General features: G+C 36.1%; 1 protein-coding gene across 22 annotated transcripts in view; it reads right to left on the reverse strand.

Moving 5' to 3' along the window:
* The window catches only part of LOC102218974 (receptor-type tyrosine-protein phosphatase delta-like), a 197,367-nt gene that overhangs the window by 131,212 nt on the left and 39,090 nt on the right, over positions 1-27,065 (reverse strand). For all 22 annotated transcript variants that reach the window (XM_023334125.1, XM_023334120.1, XM_023334123.1 and 19 more), the window contains one exon: positions 26,441-26,466. The gene's annotated coding sequence lies outside the window, so the exon portion shown is untranslated. The remainder of the gene's footprint in view (positions 1-26,440; positions 26,467-27,065) is intronic.

The raw sequence follows: 27,065 nt of genomic DNA on the forward strand, positions 1-27,065 counted from the left end.
TGTCATTACTGTTGCTTTCTTTGACCCACAAACACCAGCCGTTTTCAGGTCGCAGCAGCAGTAGGAGCGTCTTACGTAATGTAATCGAAAAGCTGTTTGATGAGTCCATGCCTGTGCCTGGCTTTCATGATCTGTGAAAGATGTGATAGATTTCTCTGTTGCCCCAGCTTGTGCATACTATGTGCACTGTGGCAAATGCTTGTTGCACACAGTGTGTGAAAACTAGTTCACACTTTATTTTCAGTTGATGACACATTCGTCGCTGGATTCTTTCTCTAGTTGCATCATGTTTCTTCCCTAATAATACAAGAGCTGTAAAAATCTGCTTCTGAAAGAACTACAGTGCAATTTAGTTATCCTCTATGTCTATCTGAGATTTTGACTTAACCATGTAGTCTTCCTCTGCCTTCCAAATTTATTCTCACCCCTTGAACTTTTACACATTTTGTCCAGTTAAAATCTCAGACTTTATTTACTGGGATTTTTATTTGATGGACCAACATAAAATTCTACATAACTGTGAAACATAAGACAAATGATCCAAATATGTTTAAGGCAACTATTGGGTATTTTTCTAGTAAAAATAAAAATAAGTGATTTTTATCTATTCAGCATTTTTTTTCTGGATCAAAATGTTCTCCTCTACTTTTAAGCCATGATTTAATGTTACAAAGCAATCTCTGATCAGCATTACTTGCCCAAAAACTTTCACAAATTCTTCTTTGCAAAATAGCAGATTGGATGCAGGGAGTCTGTAAACATCAAGACTCACCAGAAATTCAGTATTTGACCACGTCATTCTAACACATAAACATGCTTCTTAGGGGGGCACGTGAATACAGTGGGTTTTATTTGGGGGCTTCAGGGGAGAAGGGGTTGAGTACAAATGCATGCTGCAGTTATTTATTTATTTTTTTAAACTTGAAGCTCATATAAATTCTGTGCTACTTTTTGTTGGCATATCACATACAATCCCACCAGAACACAATGACATTTGTGGTTGTAACAAGAAAAAATGCGAAAAGATTTAAGGGGTATATATATTTTTCCAATCTTGGTGACCTGTTTTGCTCGCCTGTATCTGCCCAGTAGAAGTAATTAAAGACCCAGCAGATTTGTGTCTGAAAGAAAGTGTGAAAACCGGAAAGCTAACGCAGATTTAATAGAAGATCCTGTATGTTTATGCAGAAACGTGTGAGCAGATATACTGTAAATTCCTCCCTGATTTTTGTTTAATAAAGTGGCACCCACTATGAAGCCCTTTTTTTCCGTACTTTGAAACTCTCAGAGAAGTCCCATGGGAACCCTTCACAGCAGCCTTTGAAGGCTTTTTATGTTAAATGGCTGAACTGACTGTTCTGCGAGAGTCAATTAGAAGGAAATTCATATCCGTGTGTTGTGTCTGGACATCCTCTTGCAGGTTTCAGCTGGTGGCGGATGTGATTCAGGGCAAAGCTGCAGATTATTTAGGTCAGCGAAGTGCTTTCTCGTACCATTTTCACACCATGAGGCAAACTATTTCTGCACTGAATTGCACGCCGATGGCCCAGATAATTTGTGATGTCTAACCCCTAACCACGGCAGCCCAGTGGAACGAGGCTTACTTTGGTTTGGCTTCACTCAGCATGTGTGAAACACTCTTCTTAGGGCTTCTGTCAACTGAACTCAACATCAAGGCAAGTGGGTGTGCAGGGCAGCAGAATGGGCTGCAGACATACATCTTTAAGCCCAGTTAAAGTGGAATAGCACACTAAGGGCCATCCATAACACTGACATGATGGCCCACAAATATAATCTCCTCACACAAATTTCCTCGAGCAGCACCGTCTCTTCTTACACCGTCACTTAAGTGTGAAGTGTCTGACGATCATATGCTCACCCGCAGTGTAATTTTCTAGAGAAAACATTTCAACAGCTAAAATAAGTTTGTAAACATGTTTACTCTTTGGAAATCTATTTGCAGCGTCTGATCCAACTTTTTTCCAGATTTTTAGGGAAGTTATTTTGCGGGTCAAGCCAGCAGCAGGGGATCACAACAGCACAACACTGTTCTGAATAAACAACTCGTGCTTGTTTACAACTTGTGGGAGTTATGCATGGCTAATATCTAGATAGCAACACAAAGTAATAGTGATGATTAAGCATTTTAGGGGGACACATGATAGATACACAAAACGGCTGCAAAATAAAACTGAGCTCTGAGATGTGAACTTTTGCCCCACACTTAAGACTGGAAGGGTCCCTGGTGGAATAAGACTTATTCAACTAGTGTATCCCTTTCCACAACTATACTTATAAAATAAATATACAAAAATCCATCAAAAATCACAAAAGAAACAAACATTAACATAAGTCTGTTCTCACTTTAATCTTATTGTGAAGTAAAATTATGGACAGGGTAACGAAGATACTTTTAGAATATAAAGAAATCTCAGAATATTGAGGCTGCATGATCTGGTTTTACTACAAGAGCATCTTCCTCTGGGCTTTATATGACCTCTCCTTAAAAATAAAGAGAGTGAATACATCCTCCACCCTCACCAGCAATATGCTGTAAGACAGCACAATGTTATCTTGAAGGCCTATTTGGATTGCAATAATTATTTTCCAAGTTTTATAAGCTGGCACTGTGTGTCCATGCAATAATCAGTGAGTTGGATGGAGACCCAATTTTGTGGATACCTACACCTGATACATATTAGCCAACATGCTAAAGGTCACAGAGGGTTCACAGATGAGATCCAGGGGAAGGAGAAGATGGGACTCTAAAAAGGATGAAATGCAGATTTATGGCAACTGATCTCTTCATCACAATATTTACCAATAATATCAATATTGAATGTTTTCCTAATAGTGTGCAGTTGTGATATCCTGAAAAGTATACATTGAATCCTGATCTTTCATGTTACAAACACAAATTTCAAAGTGTTCTCTGGGGGCTTCTTACTAAGTGACAAACAAATGGTGGTGCATAATTGTGAAGTTGAATTCAGGGCAGACCCAGAAGAAAAACTGAGGTTTCAAAAGAGTTGAGACTGGTGCAGAGGTTGACCCCCGACCCTGACCCCGACCCCCACAGGACAACGACCTCAAACATGCAGTCAGATATACAAAGCATACTCACATTTTAGAATGGCCTACTCAAAGTCCAAAACAAAATCCAGTTTATAACTTGAAAATGAATTTCAAATATTTTGCAAAAAAGATTGTGAACATTCTTGATGTGCAAAACTGAATACTTATGTTTGCATTTGGAACATAGAAAAATACCTTAGAATTATATCAATATAATTATTGGAAACCTTTTTTAAGTTAAAAATATAGAGCATAGCTTTCCCTTTCTGAAATTAAGCCAGCATAAACTATTTTCACTGAGTGCAATCTTATACAATGAGCATCCAGGATAAGTTGTCACAGCTCTGAGTTTGGTTAGTCTCAGCTAATTTCTGAAGTTTTAGGCTGACTCAACAATACGTTCAAGTTATGTAGAGGCCAAACTACTTTTCATATGAACACCTTATCTGTTAAATGTGTTTGGGGAAGCAGTCATGCAATGCTGTATAATCAATTTGGACTTGATCAGATACAACTAGGACTGATGAGTGCCATTCCTTTCAATTAAAATGGGACTCTCGTTGTAATCCACACCAGTCCTGATTAATGTATACCCTAGTTTGACTTATTTCTGCTAGTTCAAAGCTCATTGTAACACAAGGTATCATTTATTTTTCAGCTTTTATTTTACGATCTTTTGGCACTAATATAACCTTTATTGACTGGTTTCTAGACAGGAAATGGGCTGAGAGCAAAGGGAGATAGACATGTAGCAAAGGTCTCAAGATTGGGAATTGAGCAGAGGACAGCCGAATTGAGGAAGATATAGCCTCTGTACATGAGGCGGCCACTCTACCGCTATACACTTGTTATTTCTGAGAAAGTTATTTCCTCAGAAATAACTCACAACCTTACAGAGACAGCACATTTGGGAAAACAGAGATGCTACTAAATGTCTGGGAGACCTTGAAGATGCAAGATAATAAGCTTGTGTTATTGTTAGTGTTAGTTAGTGCTAGTGTTAGTGTTATTGTTAAACACTGGAACCCCTGAACACTCTAATTGAGTAAATGATGTTTACTCAATCAAAATTATATTATTGCTTTATTTTCTTTTTGACAAAGCATTTTTGTCACAAGCCGGGAGCTGCTTAGATACAAACCATCATGCCATCCAATAAAGATTCCGGGGTGGAGGAACTTTTATTAGGGAGAATTTTTGTTCTCCACACCATCATTACTTAAAATTACAACATTAATCTGTGTAGCTGCTTACTCAATGCAAACAACTTAAAACTGGCCTTAAACTCTTAAACTGCTATTTTTCAAACTTCTTACATCAACTAACTCTACTGCTGTGCTAATGCTACCTTGTACATGAGTTGTCACGCCAGGTGCAAATTAATTTTCAGCTTGAATCATTTCTATTTCTTTCTCCATAAAAATGTTTTGCAAGAACACATTTTATTTAAAGAACTTTATGTTTGAAATATGATGTTCTTTTCTGTTTCTTGTGTAAAGTTGCTCTGTCTTTCTGGCACTAAAATGGAGCATTCCCGACATTTCTTCACATCTGGTTTCTAGACAGATGTCTAGATGGCTACACAACCATAAGTTTAGGGTCATGTAGCTGAGTAATTTTCTTTTTGTTTGGCAACTAATGTTGTCCCTTTAGTATTTTGTTTAAGTCACAATTGTTAACAGCATTCACACATCTCGGATAAGTTTACTTTCTGCAAAATAAAATAAATATAAAAAACTATAATTTACCAATGCAACATTTGCCTTAGTAGTATTATTATTTAAATAATTATTTCAGCGAGGGGATTATAAAGGCAGATAGCTTTCTTGGCCTCTTAATTTAGCATAAATCCAGATTAGTTGGAGGCTGACTCTAATGGCTACTTTAAGAAAAGCATGGACCAAAATAGATGTCAACCATCTTTGAAAAAAATGCCAGTCTCAAAAACATCACAGAGATTTATGAAAACACATATTTTCATAAGTCTTTAGACTTCAGCCATGCTGACATTTGTTGGTTATGTACATAGATGTCTTTTAGCTATCGAGACAAAAGGCAACAAGACACCACCGATCTTCTTCTGTACGCCAAATACTGAAAACAGTGCATGTAAACCTTTTTCTGAACAGAAAAGTAAAACAGTCTAAAAATCAGCTAAATAGAATTCACCTAGAATTGCTTTATTGTAGCTTTTCCCATTGCTTTACTTTTATACTACTGTTACTTCCATCTTATTTGCTTTTTTATTTGCTGTGTCATATTGGCTCACCACCTCCAAACTTCACTTCTTGTGTACATAATTCTCAACCTCTCTGTGAATAACCACTGAAGACAAATGTGAATGATTTATGAAGGTTCATGGAATAAACCAAACCAGTCAAACCAGGTAATCTGGATTTATACCTAATGGAGACGTTACAATGTCTGCCATAGGTTGGATTTTAGCTGGATATAATCTGATCACAGTTTCACTTCAATATTCCTTTACGAAGTTACATAAATATTTACTTTAGTAATAAAAGGGGAACAATTATTGCATTTTGTTGCATCTTTTATTAAATGCTTTAACAATGGATGAGAACAACTGATTAGATCATTTCTAGGATTAGAATGTTAACACTGCCCTGTAAAAATAGCAAAGAACTGGAGTAACGTCTGATCATTCTGCATGCAGCATCAGATCACAGTTTCTGAGAAGCATCTCAGATTATTGGTATAGCTCATTTCTTTCATAGCCTCTGATTTTAGCCTTTATGTAAAAAGTGAACATGCGGACTGTCTTTTGAACTTCTAGCAAATAAAAACCCATTGAAAATTGGAATCGACAAGAAGGGTGTTTGCATAAATGTCAATTAGAGCGAGAGCCAAAAAAATTCTGCAGCCACAGCAGAGTCCTGTGAAAACAGCTAAATTATCTCAACCAAAGCTACATTTGAGATAGAATTTCAGAATACCAAACTATTTCCTGCAAGGACTATACAGTTTAGGGTTTACACCCACTATTGAAAATTCCCCTTTACAGTCTGTAATAACCACTCTGCGGGTCAACTAATTGCTCAGAAATGAATGGCAAGTTTAGAAAGTAGCTGATCTGATGATGACTCAAATGGAGACCTGCCCAGCCTGAATAGATCCACAGCTAATTAGACCTGTTCCAAAAGGTCACCTAACTAACAGCAGCAGGTGGAAAAGAGCAGCAATATAATAATTATAATCTTCTCGACACTAATAGTCCATCTGATGGAGCTGGAATAGAGGCTAATAAATGGGGGGGAAAAAAGAACAAAAATACTTTGCAGGCTGACATTTATTTTCATCCCCCAACACACAAACCAGAGACCAATGACAATTTCAAAGACACACTTGATTAGATTTTTTTACAGAAACTGAGGGTTTTGCAAATAGCTGGTGAAGACAGTGAAGTGTGCAAGCACCACACGGCACATGATGTGTCACTCTTGAATTAAGAGCTTGCTGTGCTGCCCTTTGAAAAAATTTATTAATGCAGGCTTAAGTGCAATCCCATGTTTCAGTGGTTGTAACAGCAAAATCAGCCCATCTTCACACATCTGTGGGTTTGGAAGGCCGACAGGAAACAAATAGAAAATCTGAATTCACACATCTGTGAAGGAGATGCTTTCTGGTGCTGCTCTGGATTCATCTGAATAGTGTTTTTGTTTAAAATTTCACATACTTCAACCTAAATAGCCAATGGAGGCTGTACAATAATGAAAAAGGGTAAAATGATCCCAGTTGCATTTATATGCAACCCTCTCTTCAATTAATCACGCAAAAAATAATAAAACTCGTTTAATTCATTCATTGTTCATTTATTCAGTGGATAAAAGATTTTATCCATTTATAAACAACAAATTCTCTTGTTGTTTGTTCTATGAAATCACTTGAGCCAATTTCTCCATAACAATTCCCCATTGATGTCCCTTTTTATCATTCACACACTGCTTTTTAAGTGTGTATACATTTTAATGTGATCTAATGTAATTTAATTGAATCTAATCATTGAGTAATTCCCTTTAGAGGGTGAAATAAATACAAACTCACACAGAGGCCAAGTTTCTTCAGATATTTTTCAAAATGGGAAAGACAAGAGAACTTGTAATTATTAAGGCAATGTTTTACGAGTTAGGAAATGATATACAAAACAGTTATCCTGACATATCTATAATGAAAGCAATAAAACACATAGTTTAAAATGAACCAAGGTAAACAAGATGGGCATTTAATGGTCATCAAACTTCAATACCAATAATCCAAGTCTTTTTACAAGGAGCTAAAAAAATCTCATGAGACCATGTGATTTTAACATACTGCTGTATTTCTCATCAAGAGAAGCCTGTCTTGCACATGATATCCAGTTAATGTCAAGAACCAACAACAGCTAGTATATATGACATGAAGCTTAGAAGTGAGTGTTTTATGTGATTAGGTAAATGATTAGGACTGAACTGGATAATTCCTCACAGGATAGAGATTTTTTTAAAACACATTGTTGATGTAATGTATGAAACCTTTGTGATAAACAAAAGTGGATTCTTTGTATCAAGAAAATATTGCTAATATTGTTTGTTTTTACACTTAATTAAAGGGATGTCAATAATTATAACACATTAAATCTATTCAAAGTTTATACTTATTCAAATAAATTACATTTACTACCCAAAGCAGTTCAAATCTGTGTTCACCGCCCTGCCCAAGTTAAATGGGGACCAATTGGAGAATAGCTACAACAGAAGGGTTTACATGGCAACAAATTATGTGCAGTGAAAGGACAAAGCTTACATCATGAAGAGGTGCCATGTCTTAGTGAAACAAGTTAAGTTCTGCTTAACACCACAGTGACAAGAAAAAGCAATGACGCCTGCTCTCCTGAGAAGAAGCTGCTATTGTGTGCTTGGAGCGGGCCTGCAGACATGGAAATATGGTGACAATTGTGAAGTATCACTTCATAGGTGCAACAAATTACTCAGTGATGTCCTACTTTTAAAGACATATTGGACTCTGCTGTGCTGGGGGCCAAGAGAGCGACTGACTGAGGAGATGAAGCAAGTGGAATAGAAGTGTCTTCAGCACAGAGGTGAGGTGAAAAATACAAAAGGATGAGAGAGTATGAAGAGGAAAGAGAGGCAGATGTGGAGAATTATGGGATGTGAATGAGGGCAGATGAGATGTAAGAGGAAAGAAGAACTTCTAAAGAAGAGAAACTTTAGCTTTATTCCAATTAATACTTAATAAACAGAACATCTAATCTCCTTTCATCGTTAACATAAAATTCTCTGAATGATTACATTCCACTGCTTACACTGCAAACACAAAGCCTGGAGGTTTTCTCATTAGGAAATGGCAAAATTTTGAATAAGTAACACCTGACATTTTTCTTTTAGAGGTAACTGAGACAGAGCTTTAATATAGACTGAATAAATAAAGAAAGGTGGCAGAAAGTCACCACTGTGGAAACAGAAGAGAGACCAAGATGACCTGACACCTCCTTATTTCTTGCTTTTGACGAGGTCGCAAATGTTAGGCTGATATTGGATTCCCACGAGCGCTGAATGGGAATGCTGGGGAAGAACAAGAACGGCCGCACAAAGACTGCAACAGGCGTCCTAATGAAGTCCCTCAGTCCCACCACTAAAGTGACCCACTTCTCTTTTCTCTTCTCTCTCTCTTTCTTCCCCCCTCTAACTAAAACAGATGCCCTAAATTCTCAATGGGGGGGAAGGAGGGATATGCATAAATTTAATTAAAATGAGTAAAAGCAACAGCATAGATGCTGAAATCCACCCGTTTCCAGACCGAACCATTAGTTTTCAGGCTGGCTTGAAACCCTGTGATTGCAAAGTCTGATGGGGTCAATCTTCATTCCAGGGAGAAAATGTCACAATGAAAATGCTAAATTACAATAACACCAATGAACTTTCACTCAAAGGACAAGACTGGATTAAAAAGATGTTTTAACTCTACGTGCGTATTAATGTGCAGTTTTATCCTGGTTTAAAATTTCCTTCAGGGTTTTTATAGGCTTTCCAAGATTTATTAAAAAATGTAGATGTTCATAAAGCAAAATCATATATAACATTTAAAAGGTAAACCTATTGTGCATTTAGTTGAAGTATATTATTAATAGGTGGTTGACTATTTTTGTATTTTTGAATTAAATAACTTATTTAATAGAGTTAAATAACTCAGTGTCTTGGAAAACTAAAATATCACATAAGATCAATAAAGAGAGCCATTATTATTTATTTAACATGACTGTATTTAAATTTTCGGTATTAAAATGTAAAAAGTTGTATGAATGCTATCAAAGCAGCATGAAAATATTCATTCATACTGCCAATCAGAATAGAGATAGGTTTGAGTGTCCTAGAGGTGAATGCATTTTGGTACAAAATGTGTGCACTGATCCGTGATTAAAAGTCAGTGTCCTTGTGAATATATTGGTTGAAGCTGATAAGAGTGTCATTCTCCACAGTGTAACAAGTCCTTCACAAGCACGAATTGGAAAGCCACAAAGAAATGAAGAAATCATCACTGCAAAAGCAATTTAAAAAGTCAAATTACATTTTGCAAATTAATTTATAAATGATACATTTTGATACTGATGGTACTAAACCTGGAGTATTTTGTTATAATGACCATTTGTACAATTTGAGGGACAAAAGAAGAAGCGTGCCAACGTGGGAACATCATGCAATCTGAAGAAGATGAGGGCGGCAGCGCGATGCTGCAGAGGGTCTAAGGCAACAGCTCTTCCAAGGCTCTTGTTTTGGATATAAAATACACAACTTGTGGCAGTTCGCGTTTGATATTTTTAATTAACTGAATGCATCCTTGACAACAAGTAATGAATAACATTACAGATTATGTGGTGATTAATTACAATAAGTCACTACCAAAATGGTAATTACTTTTTGATAAGTACAAGAAATTAGGTTCACTTTCAACCACCTTGCCTAAAGCTATTATTCACTCCCAGCCTCAATGACAAATACCTTTGTATGTTGATACATTGGTTTCTAAAGGTTTTTCTACAATTTCACACTTTGCTGGTAAGCTGCGAGATTTTTCCTCCTCTGATGGAATTCTCTCTTTTCACATCAGGAAGGACGAGCAGATTACTCCTGTCACAGCTCCTGTAGATGCACGACTGTGCATGTGTGCAAGCACACACGTGTGTTTGTTTCTGCTCGGTATCTGCTGTCATCCTGCTGGTGAAAAACGAGGTGCATATAAGTCATCCAGAGAGAGGTAGTCACTAATAGGATAGAGGCTGCTCCCTCTCCGATACCGAAGAACTGACAGACACACAACTTGTGCACACATAGGCTGTCAGAAACACATGCACATAAAACACATACTTGCACACACACCTACAGGAGTGAGCTATGGCCTTATTACCTACCTTTCTTTTTTTTCTAGCTCGGGTCCTCCCATAAAACCACAACGTTGTTCCTATGCTGTAACTTATTTTACACTCCATCCATCCATTGCTGTTTTACACACTACCAATTAAATTTGTTAGAATTTAGCATTTTAATATAATTAAAACATGTTCACTGGCCAACATTCACTTTAGTAAATAAGTTAAATTCCAACAAAGTTTTAAAACCCTCTTTCTCAGCTAAATTAATAAAATTCTAAGCATTAAGATCACTATGATGGGTTTGTCATCTCTATTTGTCAAGAGGGTAACTTTAGCAGTGGGACTGAGAGACTCAAAAATAATTGATTTGGGATTAAAAATACAAAATAGCAAAACACTATAATTACTATCACACTATCACACACTTGTTAAAAAGTATTAAACTTTTCAACAAGTGTGTAATTATTCTAAAAATCAATAGTAAATTGATATATCATATAAAGTTTTTAAATTGCAAGCTCAAATAACGTTTATACGAGTGAACGTCTGGATCACTGATGTATATGACAGAATAAAGATGAGAGTAGATGACTAGAATAATTGTAAACCATGATGGGTTTCACAAAGATGTGATGGGTTTAGTGAACTTTATGCTGGACAAGCCTATTCCTCAAGCCAGACTTTTTTTTCCCTGAGAAATACAACTCAGACGGAGGCAAAGTATCACGTTCGAAGAGTTCACTCTGGTATGTCGGGTGAGAATACGGCTGAAACTAGTGATGACAAGGGCACCACTTCAAAACTTAATCTGCTATGATACTCTCTTAATTCATGTTAGAAATTATAATTGTTTTTAGTACATCTTCAGCACTTGTAAACATCCATCCATTCATTAACTAACATGCTTATCTTTGCGCAAAAAGGGCTTGTCCTCATCTCCAGCGGTCAAAGAATAAAAGGCAGGGTCACTCATAACATCTCAACCCACTTACAAAAGTAAGTAATTTCAATAATGCACATAATTTATTGTTTTCTGCTGGATAATGCACACTGTCTATTCCATACCAAAGTCAACCAGAGCTACAACTGTTTGGGGAGAATCTTTAGCTTAGCACAGTGAGTATAGACAACGACTGACTGTTTTGATAGGATTTGTGATAAAAAATTGCCAATAATGTTGTTAGAATTTAATCAGTATTTAATACTACAATTACACCTTTCTAATCAAAATCTAAATCTTTATATTGGCTAAAATTTTATCTTCTCACAAATTTCTTTTCTAAAGTGTATTCCACCTCGCAATTTTATCACACTGCTTTTCTCCTCCTACTTCACTCCTTTCTTCCTCACCTCTCATTATATTATCTTCTCCCTCGTTTGACACAATGTTCTCTCCCCACCTCCTTGAAGCACCTGACACATCCAACCCGAACATTACAAAAACATCTCTCACATCTCTTTTCCCCAACTGCACCTATTGCGCTTGCTCTGATCTCGTATATCCCCCCTACCGTTCTTCCTACTTTCTGTCCCAATCCACTCTAACCTAACCCATCGCTCTCCTTTCTCTCCATATGCCTTGAAACTTTCATCATACCACACTCTTGCTTGATCTATTAATCTCTATTCTCACATACTCTCCCCCTTCTCCCTTGGCTCCTTTCCTTTTACCCTCCCTCATTCTTTCTCACCCCATTTTCTCCACCTCTCCCAACACTTGGCACCTGCTGGTGACGTTGTCTAGACTGGCAAGGAAACGAGGATGGTGAAAGGGAGGAGGCGGATGGGAGACAACACAAATAACCGGGCACAGAAACATGGGGGAATAAAAAGACATGCACTCTGATAAAGAGAGATCCTTCATACAAAAGATAAAGTGACACGGAGAAGTGAGTAGGACACCACAAGAGCTGCAGTTGTAAGAGGGTTCGTGATATGAACACAGAGCTGACAATGTTTAGATGAAAAACACCTTCATTTTGTTTCTTCTTGAGTTGTCACTATTCTGTTTTTTTAGCTCTAAATTGCTGGCCTTCTTCCACGGAAAACAGCAGTAATCATTTTCTAAGGATCCCAGCTTCACATTCGCAAAATACCTCCCTCCACAAATCTGTTTTCATTTCTCCACAAGATCCAACAAAACTACCCTCTTCACAAACTGGATCAAAGCCATGGGCCATGAGCTGAAGGGACTCTCTCAAGTTCTTCCTAACATAAATGAAATTAGCACAATCGGCGCTGTCATGTTGTGAATAATGACGGCAGTAGAAGAGAAAGGACAGCAGAAGAGAGGAGAAACAAATGCTTCAACTGTGTGATGAGGGAAGCGAGGACGAGCAGATGCTAGATTACATCTTTATGTGGCACTTACACACACAGGTTTGCTTGACGCCGCGTGTCTGTGTGCGTGTTTGACAGGAGGAGGTGTCCTGTCTGTCTGTAGCAGGATGTGATAATTAACCTTTCTCCTGCTGAGCGATGCTATTAAAGCCAGACTGTAAGCGGGTTTTATAAAGAACACGTCACATTACACAGTTTAAGTTGTTTTGAGGTGCTCTACAGTGAAAAAGCAATTGTTGGCCCTGTTCACGCAGGCGGCAGTTTTCCGATTCGTGTTAGTCATTTCATTTATTGGATGTAGTGCCTTGCAAAAGTATTTACACGTTTTTAAGTGTCTGGATCTTTTGTACCATTCTAACCAAAACGTCCTTTGTGCATTTTAGGGATTTCATGTGGGCCGATACAAAGTAATGCATAATTGTGAAATGGAAGAATAAGGATACATGGTTTTTAATGTTTTTTTAATTTTTTTTTATGCAGTGAAAGATTAAGCTACAGCTTTAATGCTGCAATATACAGTACAGACCAAAAGTTTGGACACACCTTTTAATTCAATGAGTTTCCTTTATTTTCATGACTATTGACATTGTAGATTCACACTGAAGGCATCAAAACTATGAATAACAAATGTGGAAATATGCACTAAACAAAAAAGTGTAAAACAACTGAAAATACCCCTTATATTCTAGTTTCTTCAAAGTAGCAACCTTTTGCTGTGATTACTGCTTTGCACACACTCTGCATTTTCTTGATGAGCTTCTAGAGGTAGTCACCTGAAATAGTTTTCACTACATAGGTGTGCCCTGTCAGGTTAATAAGTGGGATTTCTTGCCTTATAAATAGTCATGAAAATAAAGAAAACCCATTGAATTAGAAGGTGTGTCCAAACTTTTGGTCTACACTGTATATAAGTTTCATAAAGAATATATTTGCTTCATATTTGTTAAAACTGTCACCATGTTGTGACAGTATAGTTTGAGAGAGATAATCGGTGTAGAGATCAATCTCCTCCACCTCCTCCCTGTGCTGCTATTGTTATTTGAAGAAATGCACCGCTCCTGACCAAAACAACCAATCAGATCCAGGAGGTGGGTCTTAGTGTTGTCAATCAAACTCGCATTCTCTGCTAAATTTGCTAATGGTAGAGAAACAACTTACCTGTTATAAGAACAGTGTTTATCTGCCTTCATCAGCGCCATTTTAACTAGACTGAACCCTAACCGTCTAATCAATTATTCAAGCATCGGTCAACATATGATCTGGTGATGAATGCATCTTTTTTCTGTGCCTTTTACCAACCATCATAAGTGAATAAAGCCACAAGATTGACTAGCAGCTACAGTTTCATCTGAGATGACCAGGTTGCTTACTTGTGAAAGCGCCACTTAACATAAAGGGAAGTAATCACTTGTCCACCGAATCCATTCAAAACTAAACTTTTGCAATTTACAAGAATTTTGGTCATTAAAACTGCGAGAATGTAACCTTGGAAGAGTCATATCACTGGAAAATAACAGTGCCTGACCAAAAAAAGTGTTTCAACCTGGACTTTACCAAGCAAACAGTTTGAGTCTCCCATTGGATAATTGCTACAAAGGTGATTATTTTTCAGTTGGCAACAAGTTATTAAATTGCATTACATCTATTAAGTCCTTTTATGAAGGGTCAAATTTGGTACCAGGCAAAGGAAACACCAACATACAATCTAAAAACTCCTATAAATGGGGTATGAACTGTCCATGGAATTACTCAAATCTGAAAGAAAAGTGGGGAACTATCTTCTTCAAGAAAGAATTGTGGCTGGAAAATAGTAATGCACCCATCATGCCTAGTATCTACTGTACAAGCCTGTGGGAATAGTGTTATGACTTGGGGTTGCTGTAGATGGGTACAGGTTCAGCAATATTGTGAGCCCAAAATTGAAATCCAAAGACTGTCTGAATAAACTGAATGACGAGGTTATTCCATTCCATCAATGAATATATTTCTTCCCTGATGCAATGGCCATATATTCAAAGATAGCAATGCCAGCATTCATTAGACCCAAGCTGTGAGAGAGTGGTTCAGGGATCGTCAGACATGATTTTTTTCACATGGATTGGTGACCACAGAGTCCAGACATTAACTACACTGAGAATCTAAGGGATGTGCTGGAGAAGGCATGGCACTGTGATCAAACTCTCTGATCAATAAAAGATCTTGGTGAAAACTTAATGCAACACTGGATACATCTTGAGATAAATAATGTCGCAGCAAATCAACGAATCAAAGCAAAAGGCTGTGCATCAAAGTACAAGTTTCTCCATCAAGTCTGCCTCTATTCTTTTATTTGCAGAACAAACAAAGACGGCCACTAGACAAAGATCTATGAAAATGCTCCCAGTTGCTATACTTGATGGGTGATATTACACTTACTAAATACACATCCATGTATTTAGTGTAAACTGATTTGTGAACATGGTGCAGTACTGAAAGAAACATTGGAATCACAAGAGTTGCAAAGAGTAGAGAAGATTGGTCTTTTTCATGAAATTTAAGCATTCATTCATTGGGGAATGAATTCAGTGGAACAAAATCACAATGCTGATCCAGACCATGTAATACTGAAGAAACCTTTAACCTACTGAGTTTTCAGAACCCGAAGACAATTCTTTGCGTATATTTATCAACATCAAGGACAGAAATTCCTGATTGTTACATAATGCATTACTGTTTTATTAAGTATTTAAGATGCAGCTGCATACTACTTCGCTTGAATAATTACAAAAGTATGTCAATGTTTTTGTTTGCTTGTTTCTGTCCACCAGCATTGTTTAAGTAGAACAGTGACTCGGTAGGTGTGAGAGAAATTGTGACAATGTTACAATTTGTCATAAATTGTAACATTGAATTCAATTATTAATTCAATTATTCAATTATATTATGAATTCAGTTCATAATATGAATTGAATTCATAATTCAATTCTTTTGAATTATGAATTCAAAAGATATCTTTTGAATTCATAATTCAAAAGATATCTTGAATTATGACAACTTTGATGAGAAAGGTCAGTCAGATGTACATAGATTAAGCTGAACAAGCAACTTGAAGCTGATAACAGAAGCACACACAACACACTGTTTAAGTGTGCTGTGTGTTGTGCCCCTTCTACATCAGTCTTTGAAAGGTTTGGTGACCTTATATGTTTCCTGCTCTAAAGAAAAATATTATCTTCTCGCTCTGATTATTAAGATATCTTAAAGCTCTCGCCAAAACAGCTACAACATTTCAGCAGAGAACTGGTTTAAAAATGGTCTGAAAGCAGAGCTGGATTCTGCCGAGCAGTGCACCTGGATAAAACTGCTGTTGTAGGCAGATTCCAGGCATCTTTTTTATCTGTGGCTCTAACTCTGAATTTTTCACATAAAGGCAACTAATAATTTCAGTGAAAATAGTAAGGGTATTACATAATATTACTATAACAAGGAGATGCTAAGGCACTAACAAAAAAGTTGCTCCAACTTTGCAACAAAACACAGACACTGACATAGTAAATTGTGATGATGAAAATACTAGATGTAAGATCACATTTTTGGTTCCATTCCAGAAAAGAGAAGATCACACCTACAGTCAAAGATGGTGGTGGTAGTGTGATGGTTTGGGGATGCTTTGCTACATCAGGATGACTGGCCATAATTGATGGAATGTCCAGTTCTGTTTCCTAGCAGAATGTCCTGAAGGAGAATGTCTGGCATTTGGATTGTGACTTTAAGTTGACATGTTCTTTTGTTACGAATCAAGACAATAATTATGAAATTCACCAACAAGTCCACATAGCTAAAAGAAAAGTCTAAGTGGAGGGTTTAGATAAGCACATGGTTGGAGGTGTGGCCTGACTCTTAGCAAATTGTTCATGCTAAGAAAGAGCAAGAAAAATTGGCTGGAAATCTTCCAAATGTTTTTGACAAATGGCAAAATCTAATCTTAGGTGTGTGAAGACATTACTTTTTCATACACAGTCAGGTTGGTTTGGATAGATGGACTGGAAACTTAACATTCTTATGTTGATTTCTATATTAGTCTATGAAGTCTTTTTTACTTAATTATATTCTTTTTTTGAATGTGTCAAAATGTCCCCCCATCAACTAATTGAAACCATAGCAACTGTACAAAATAAAATCAATGTAAAAAGATGTTACATCACACACAAATAAGGCAAATTGCAAAGCATTGTGTCCTGATCAAGGGACTGCTGGCAACAGAGCTGTGGTGAGGTCTGGACAATGTCACAAAAGAACACCGACTGTCAGTTAAATACCTGAACAATTCAGTAACACCCAACACTTAGTATGTTAGAACTAAACATTTCGCCTCCTCAAAATTCTGTACATTTCTGTCTGGACTTATGTAACATTAGAATGAGCATTTAGAAAAAGTTATTCTTTGATTAAAAATGTTTTTTCCTAATATGTTATCGAATCAATGCTGAATTACCCAATGATGTAAACAAATGTTTGTTTCATTGTTTGCCCTGTGTGTCCGTGCTGCTCTGACTGTTGAATAATCAAGGATGCAATGCACCTCTAGCCAATTAAACATTGTGATTTAAGTTTTTAAGTTTGAATAACTATTAAGTAAAAGGCAATATTGAAAGGTTGGCCTACTTGAAAAAACACTGCTCTTTTTCATTTTGCTTTTTTTATTTGCTCTACAAATATGTTACTTTTGAGCCTACATGGAAGTAGATAGCGGGACACTTACAAGCAGTTGTGCTTAAATCACAACAATCTCTTCATATTTTAAAGCTGCACAACATTTTGAGTTTACTTTTTGACCAGTCAACTCCTGCGATATAATAGTGATCACATACTCACTACTCAAGCATGGTTTTAGAGAACTGATGATCTGGGCTTTGAAGCGACAAGATCAGTAGAATGTGAAACAAGAAAAGGTTTGCAGCATTTCAACTTTGCATTTTCTGTCTCAAAAGGGAAAGCTATTCTGATAATGTCAAAAAGAAATAGAGATTTGCAAGATTATTTAACTAGCTCTAATTAGCTTTTCGGAAGCTGTTTATTTTCAGTGTTGCATATGAATGTCTTGGAAAAACATGCCACACAATCTTTTTTTCATCAATTTATATCCAGCTGCAGCGATATTTGTAAGTCATCAGGCAGAACTAATGAATGTTGATGTCTGACATTGTAGCTTATTTAAAAGAGCTTGATGATGGTAAATAAACATCATTCTGTCAAATAACTGACATAAAATCAAACAAAATACCTAATTTGACGAGAACCAAGTCTCACTACTAAGGTCGTTATTGTCACCAAAAGATATGTGATGAGAATATATCACATATAGTCCTAAAGTTGAATAGATCTGCAAAGGTGTATATTATGTTATGCATACATAAATATCTGGGTGTCACATTACTACAAAAAGCACTCTTAATATTGTTGGCTGTTTAGGGTTTTATTCAGTGCCTTGCAAAAGTCTTCATACTTTTTAGATTTTGTCAAATTACAACCTAAAATCTCAAAGTATTTTAATTGGAGTTTATATAACAATCTAGAGTTTATACAATAGAAAACCACTAAGAATTACGTAGTAAAGCCAACCTGAATTAGTCCCAAAGTGGGGATGCTTTGCTACATCTCAATCAGCTTTTTTCAGCTAGAAAATTAAATTGTTGCTCTTTCCTATTTAGCAAAATGGCTCAAGCTAGGTCACAATGAAAACTGTTGAGAAATGTTTTCAATTCTTGTCAGAGATATTCAGTTGAATTTAGTTCTGGATTGATTGGGATCGATTATTTTGTTGATTTCTTTAAAACAATCAATTATGTTCTATTATGTTCTTTGTGTTCTATTATGGCATAACGATGGTGTCATCATAGAATAGCAAAGTAATATATAAAATGAAAACAATGCTGAGTAAACAAACCTAGGTATCTTTTTCTAACAAACATGGACACCGATAGAGAGAGAGAACAAAACCTAAAGTGAGGGCCAAAAAAGCAGATGGGCCAGCAGTACAGTAGCATATGACTTTGTACCCTGAGCATCTCCAGTAGTGGCATGCTGGCCAAACCTTAGCCACTAATGAGGCTCTAGACACAGTCCTTACTGAGTCCACTCCAAACACTTAACCACACACACCTACATACACCCCCACAAGAAAATGGACAAAAGCGTTGGATGTAGGCATGTTTTCTCAGATATACATATGCACAAATGGCTTTAGATAACGTTGGATAACAAATCTAAAACTGAATAAGAGGCACAACAATAAGACATCTGTGTTTTGATTAAATCCTTTGTAGCTTCTTTAGTGAAGTGATGTCCTCTGCTTATCTCCATAGATCTAGAAAAACAATTCATTTGAATTTAAATAAATGAACTGTTTATTTATACAGTACTTTTTTTTTTTTTTCTCCGAAGAGTTTTTGCGGCGCTAGTGGCTCGTATTTTTTGTACAGTAGGTAGACAGGAAGGAGGGTGAGGGGGGAAGACATGCAGTAAAGGTCGTCGGGACTGGGAGTCGAACCCGCGACGTCCGCGTCGAGGACTAAGGCCTCCAAACGTGGGGCGTGCTAACCCCCTGCACCACCACAGCACGCCCCATACAGTACATATTTAACAGTTTTTGAGCACATATACATATTACACACGCACACCCCCCCCCCACACACATCTATACATATATATATATATATATATAAAGTAAAGAAGTAAGCACATAGGAAGTGCATATTTGTTATATTATTTTAAAAGATTGTTTGTATATTTTTTAATATGGCATTGATAACAAGGTTTCTTTGATCAAAATATCAACTAGTTGGTTTGGTCACTATCAATTATCAGTCAAAACAATTCTGCCTGGTGACGGCAAAAATTAATTTCTGGTAGGTTTATTTTTATTTATGCAAAAAACAAAAAGTAAGGGACATCACAGAAAACTGTGAATTAAACCTCTTCTGCACCCTTTTATAACAAAAGATTTCTTCTATTTTAAATAATTAGGGAAATACATTTTTTTTTGCTTACCGTAGGGACCCTCAGGGCCTTCTCTCAATAACTTGAAGGCCCTGATGGTTCACCAGTGCATTATTAAAAATATGGCAACTTCCAAAAATTGTCTCAACAAAAAATATGAAGTTCCGCAATGTATAAGAACATGTATGACATAAGTGCATTAGTATTTTAGTGGTGAAAAGATTAAGCTTTAAGGGGAGCTCTACATACATTGTTTTCTGAATGATTAAAGTAATTTATTTTAGATTAAACTGCAGATTTTTATTCTGCTGCAATTCCTCCTTTGTTGAGGTGTTATTTTCACAGTACTGACTCCTGCTGTTTGGAAAAAGAACTGCAGTGACTTTGTCACAGGAAACACTGAGAGATTTCAGTCCAGCAGAGTTTAATTCACCCTGGTCATGTGGATCAACTAATATTCATGCACAATGGAATTCTGATTGCCCAGAAGGTGGTTCTACCATTATTTTTAGACTACTATATGTTTTTTTTAAGACTCACTGTTCTTTGAATGTCAGTGCATTTACATTTTCACATTTGTGAGAAGTAAATACTTGTCATTGGAAGGTTAACATGCTAAAATTGAGACATTAGTTCTTATGCAAGAAAATTTTGATTTTACTGCTTTCATAAATATTTTCCTTCAGGCAAAGAGAGACATTGTCATGCTTTATATTTTTGTTTAATTGAAATTCTGTAATAATTGGATTACTGAAAGAGTGTGTCACACAAATAGCAGGATACAAAATAGAGATGCCCAAACCTACATCTGAAATTCTTGGATAAAACAAAACAAAACAAAACAAAAAACATAAGAAAATCTAATTTAATTCAATGCAGTTCACCTAAGAAATACTGAACTTACTAATTTTTCTAATGGTTTATTGTCCTTTTATATTACCAGGATAAAAAAACAAACATTGACATCAAAATCCTCTTTTTCAAGGGAGTCCTGGCCAAGACGAAGCAATAAATACAACACAAAAAACTATTACTATCCTTGCCCAAAATGCAACAAAAATAAGCATTTCAAGCAAAAAAAAAAAAAAAAAAAAATTCTGTGTTGATTACATACTATAGTTGATTTAAGAAAGAGCAGTTTCCTTTTCAAAAACACAACATTAATTTGACTGAATGAAAATATGAAGCCACTGCTGACTGAAAACAATTGGCATCTTTGGCCAAACTTCACATTTTCATAATCTCTCTACAGTAGTAGAGTCTTAACTGACTCTAATACAGAACTTTATTTTTATTATTGAAGTTCATGTCAGTGAGGATTGGTCAGCAATCTAAAGAAATAAACAGTTTCTTAGCAAATACCTGCTAAACAAGAATGATTGGATTAACTTTCTCTAGGAGTTGTGATTTTATGTTGCTTAGCAGATGTTTTAATATGTATATATTTTAAAATAAATTACTAAAATGTTTGCCAGACAAAAAAAATCACCCCTCTTGTGTTCTCTCGTTTTTAGGACAGGATTTTGTTGGCATTTCATATACATGACAGCTATAACATGGATTGTCAATAATGCATCAAGCTATTTCTCTTACGGAAAAAGTGTTTTTTCCATTTTTTGCAACAGCAGAGCTTAAATCTATACGAACACAAAGAACAAATTGACTTAACACTCTTACATGAGTGTTTCTGATGCAACCGTACTTATGAGTAATTAATATTACTGAGAACCATGCTGGTACAAACATTAGAAAGAATAGTCAAATTAGATACTTGTAATTCATTGAAGCTAATAACACTTCAAAAGTGAGAATATCTTACAAACTATTTCTAAGCCTCAGCAGGGGGGAGCAGTGCAAAATTAAACAAAGCAGCTTTTATTCTTTTAAATCTTTTCAGACATATCTGTAAAAATTACCACAAGGAAATTTTGAATGGTAAAACATTAAATTTGAATAAAGCAGGGAAAAAATATATCTGGAGCAACAGAAAGTATAATAAATTATATACAAAGCTGCCCCAAAGCCATACAACGTGAAGGGGAATTCCTTCAAGTGAAAGAGCATTAAGTATTTAAATAAAGATGCAGAGTAACAGAATGCATATTTTTCAATTTATGTCAAATATACAACAGTACTGCAGTAAACTAAAATTTAGTAAAATTCTCATGAATAGACAATTTATTTAATGGTCATATTTGGACTGAGCAACAAAGACCTGTGAAGTCAAAGAATCAGCTTCAACTTTGTTATTCTGTTTTAATGTAGCATTACATTAGTTATGTATTCCTTTCAGTGCAACAACATTTTGCCCATCTACAGATGTTTTCAGACTTTATGAAACTGAGAACAACTAAAGCTGCTGGAAATCATTTGAACTGATTTGCTTGAATCTACTCATATTTTCTTGAGGAAATATGCCTTGTGTTTTGAGCTCAAGTCTTGTGCCGCTTTGATTGTTCAGCATCGGAGTGTTTCAGAATAAGCTGGTTTTCATTTAAATGGAGCCCAAGTTTGAAAAGTCCAAATATTAAATATAAATATTACAAATAATGTAACATTTTATTTGTAAACATTTGTCTTCTAAGATGATTGTATACCTTTGACATTTTTCGACTAAGCTCATTTGCATTATCTGTAGCAAGGCCTTTGGTTACATAAAACAAATAATATCAAACACAATTTAAAATCCAAATAGAAAACCAAATAAAACATAACACTTTTTATTTACATTCCATAAAAGCAACCACATTATTGTTACATTACTTCAGAAAGATCATACTTGATGCAAGACTAGCAGCTAACCAGAAGCCAGTTCCTGTATGCTTAATATTTAAACACATTTTGTTGTACTGCACCAACTCTGTGAGCAGCGTGGACTGAGTCTGCAATGAGTCCACCCAGAGTACCACAGACCCCCATGCAGTGTGGTACGCCTGACTATGTAGGGGCCTTTACCATGTTTAAAGACATTTGCACTTTGTCTGCATGCTGCCAACATCCCCCCTGCTTTTTTTTCCCCCATCAGTGCTGTGAAACAAATAACATTTAAAATGTTGGAAGTGTCTTCAACGATTTTGAATGTTGTCAGCCAGTCCAAGAAAAAGTCTTTACAAAGCATCTAATTTTTTTGGATACTCTGGATCTCCAGGCATCTTTTAAGGCTCATCATTCGTGCAATCTGTTCCCTTCCAACACTTCCATCTCCACCTTCGCTCCAACTAGACCATCATTCTCCACAAAAACTACCACTTGGTTTTTGTTTCCCCCGTTTCCTTTCATTCCCCACATCAACCAATAGGGTTCCTCCAATACATTTGGAAGTGTAGCCACAGAAAGCTCCCCAGAACAATGAACCTAATCTGAAACAAGAAGACATTTAACAATTTAACAAGAACCTGGAAACTACAGTATTTTGCAACACAATACTTTTCTGACCTCAAAGAACTAAAGCTTTTCTCCAAAATATTATTGCAAAAAACCCAGAAGTAAACATGTATAGCTAGAATTGTCAACTTCTATTCTTTGCCACCTTTTGCAACAAATAAAACAATAACAGTGATTATAAAGTACTTGCGCACGTAACCGTACACAGAAAAATTATAATCAATATTAAAAGTTAACAGTATTTTAAACGGCTGAATCGATTTCTATCAAATATTGATATGAAGTTTTTATTTTTGTACTAATACTTCACAAGAGGAAGCTTTAAGGGTGCTGAAGTTATTTCATTACACAACAATCACTAATCACCTCACCAGAGAATCCTAATCCCTCAGCTCAGGAAAATGTTGTCATTTAAATCCTGGAAACTGAAGCTCTTCAGGACAAACAAGCTAACATAAAGCCTCTAACATAAAATGTTATCCTAAAGCAAAGTTAAACAAACTTGACCGATGCGGTAGGACTGGCTCATTTAGAGATGATGAGTGCACCTGCCCAGTTCCTCCTCCTGTGGGGTTAGCCCAGCAGATGGGCTGTAAGGAGACCAGGTGATCATTTGTTTCTCTCTGACAGAAATTAGACTGATCGAACAGAAAACTTAGTCGTTGCTTGTAAGAATAAATATGCTCACCTTTCCTTTTCACTTCTCCCTGGAGTTTCATTTTGCTCATACATATTCTTTTTCAGCATTTTTCTTTGGTTCCTTGCATTTTCTCTACTGCATGCAGATGCTGCACCAGTAACAAAACCAAGATTTTTTAAAAATAACCATCGCATCATCCAGGTCCTTGGAGCTCAATCATTTTACGAGTTGCCTTGTAAAATGATTGAGGTCCATAGATAAGCAGGTTTGCTGAGATACAAAAAAGGCTGTAGCACAAATTTAAACCATTGATGCCAAAAGAAAGCATGAAAAGCAGAGACATACGATTTATTTTTACCAATACTATACTTTTTTCAGCAATTCTATTTCTCATTGGTAGCTTTTTGTTCAGTGCAGTGGATTTATTTTTCCACTGTTCCAATGCACAAGTGCATCTTAGTAAATCATAAAAAATGCATTTTCTTTTCAGTGATTCAATTGACCAATTTATCATAGTCATTAGAGTGCTCTATTTTTTTAAAGACTTTTCTGTAGGTTTTAGTCACATTATTCAGACACTAAATTGGGCAGAGAGATAAGAGGGGGAAGACAAAGTAGCAGTAAAGCTCAAAAGGTCAGGATCTAAACCCCAAATGTCTGCCTTGAGGACAATTAGTTTCTGCAACATGAACATTATTTTAATAATCAAGTTAAAATAAACATGGTCATTGTTTATTTTAATAATTATGGGGGGACCCGAAACTCAGTTTTCTCAAAAAAAAATTTTATCTTACCGAGGGACTTTATTATGGAAAAGTTTTGTTTTAGTTAACACAATCATGAAGATGGCTGGTGACTTGACAATTGTCCAGTAGATAAAATGTCAACAAGAAGCCTTGGCAGAATCCGGTATTGAAGCCAATTCAAAAGTCTTGGGTAAATTCATAAGGCGGGCAGAGTCAGAGCTTCAAGAGGCACCACATACAGATGTATTCAGGACATGAACTAAAATTGTTGGATGTGTGTTAAGCCAGAGAAAATGTGAGACGTCTCCTGTTTGGGATAAGGAGATAAAGGACTAGACCTTTGCTTACGGTTCAAATCTCCTTCTCAGATAAAACTTAATTCTGGATTTAATTAGGAAATAGAGTTCTCATGAATTGTAGAAAGAGTAAAAACAGAATTCAATTCGCATCACATCTAGTGTGAAGTTTTCCCAGTCATTGGGGACAGAAGTTTCTAGAGTTTTATCAAGTCCAAAGCAAACACAACCATCCACCAGGACACTCTGTGTAGAACTCCATTCTAAACTTTGATTACAAGTTTTATGTAAATGCTGAGTTATTCTTTCCAGCTGGACGTGGCACCTGCCCATACTGCCAAAAGTACCAAAACCTTCTTTAATGACTGTGGTGTCACTGGCAGGAGATAACTGTAAGAAGTATATCCAAGAAGTAGAAAGCTGAAGTTTGGTGTAAAAGCAACTTCTCCAACATCTCAGTAGATCCATACCACACCGCAAAGATGCAGTAATTAATCAAAAGTGAGACCGGACCAAGCACTGGTGCAAACACAGTTCAGTGTATAGAGAAGCTAGTTTTCAGAATGTCAACATTTTTACAGTATTCAAATTTTCTGAGAAATTGATTTTGTTTTGTTTTTATTAGCTGTAAAGTCCATATAATCTAAATGAACAGAAAAACACGTGAAAAACAAACTGTGGAATAAACTGAATTTTTGAAATGAACTTTTCAACAATATTCAAATGTTTTTTAGAAGAATATGTGGGTTTTTCTAATGTTATTGATCATAATGTTCTCTAATTGTAATTATTGTTTTCGAAAACATGCTTCATAGCAGGTTAAACAGACAATGTAGTTAAAATAAATGGCCATCTACAGTCTAAAATCATTTGGTTGTAGAACGAAAGTAAGAAAAAGGCACAACATGTACACTGCAGTTTGCCCAGGCTCACAGTTATGCTTCAGTCAGATATTACAAAGGAACCCTGTGTACCCAAACACAAGGTCGGAGCCAGTCTATAGCACGGTGGTGGATTTAATTTTCTTTTGAAACTGTTGTGAGTCTGCTGGCATTATTACAGCGCATTCCAGCCTGAAAGCAATAAGTGTGAGATATAGTACAGCTGGAAACTGCACTCCATAAACATTACCATTGTCATTGTGTTCTGAAAAAAGTTTTTTTGCTCTTGTTTTTCCCTGGTGGACCTTATTAAGAATAACAGATTCTGACGGTTTTAACACCCCCAAGCAGGGGGAATTTATGAACTTTAACACAGTACTCTCAAACATTGTTCAGATTTACATCACAAAATCATGATCCATTGTGTTGATTTAAAACTATTGAATAAAATGCGGTGAAAAGTATTTCAGTAAAAAGTGTTTTACTTCTGATTCAGTTCGGCACACATCAGATGCAGTGGTGGAGCTCCCTGCCACTCAGTGTCTTTGTTATCTTAACACGGTGTTATTGTGTTTTAGTGAGCAGAATATGTTCCGAGGTCCCAGATGCTACACTGATACACACACTGTACTGACTGTTGATGGCATGCGGTGTGCTGTGGGTAAAATGTCAGGGTATGAAGAACAGAAGCAAAACACGAAAAATGGGAATCTTACCTTAAGAAGCACTTCAGCACATCAAACTGCAAAGAGAGGGAGCAAAACGGGGAGAGACAAAAGAGAATGGGAGGGGAAAATATTGTAATTAGATCAGTGGAGGCTACATAACAAAAAGTTATAAAGAAAGTTCACAAAGTAGGGTGAGTTTATCTATGCTTTTGTTAAATTTTAGAGCATTTCCATAAACCATGATTTCATAATCGACAGTTAAGCCTTTATTCAGACAGAAAGCATTAAATAATCAAATGCATTTAAAAAATAAAATTGTTGCACTTTTTCCAATGCTTTTTTTAATTAGTTGCATAAAAACAATACTCAATGGACAATATCTTCACTTCATTCCTGTCCTTCCTGTTATCAGAGGCTCTGCTTAATTTATTCCAACAGCTAAACTGTACAACATACAACTTTAAAGATTTTTGAAAAAACAGAATTATGCACTCATATTTGGGTTCACTTTCTAAAATGTCCAGAGAATTAAAATTAAACTACTCAATTTTGTTACATATCTTGAGAAATTCTTTTGCAGCCACCACCAAACTTTTAGTGTCATTTTGTCTGGACATTTGACCACACTTCTTATCAGAGGTGGTCGAGATCATTTAAGATTGATGTCCTGGCA

The sequence above is a fragment of the Xiphophorus maculatus genome, chromosome 5, assembly GCF_002775205.1.
Source record: "Xiphophorus maculatus strain JP 163 A chromosome 5, X_maculatus-5.0-male, whole genome shotgun sequence".
NCBI classification, from domain to species: Eukaryota; Metazoa; Chordata; class Actinopteri; order Cyprinodontiformes; family Poeciliidae; genus Xiphophorus; species Xiphophorus maculatus.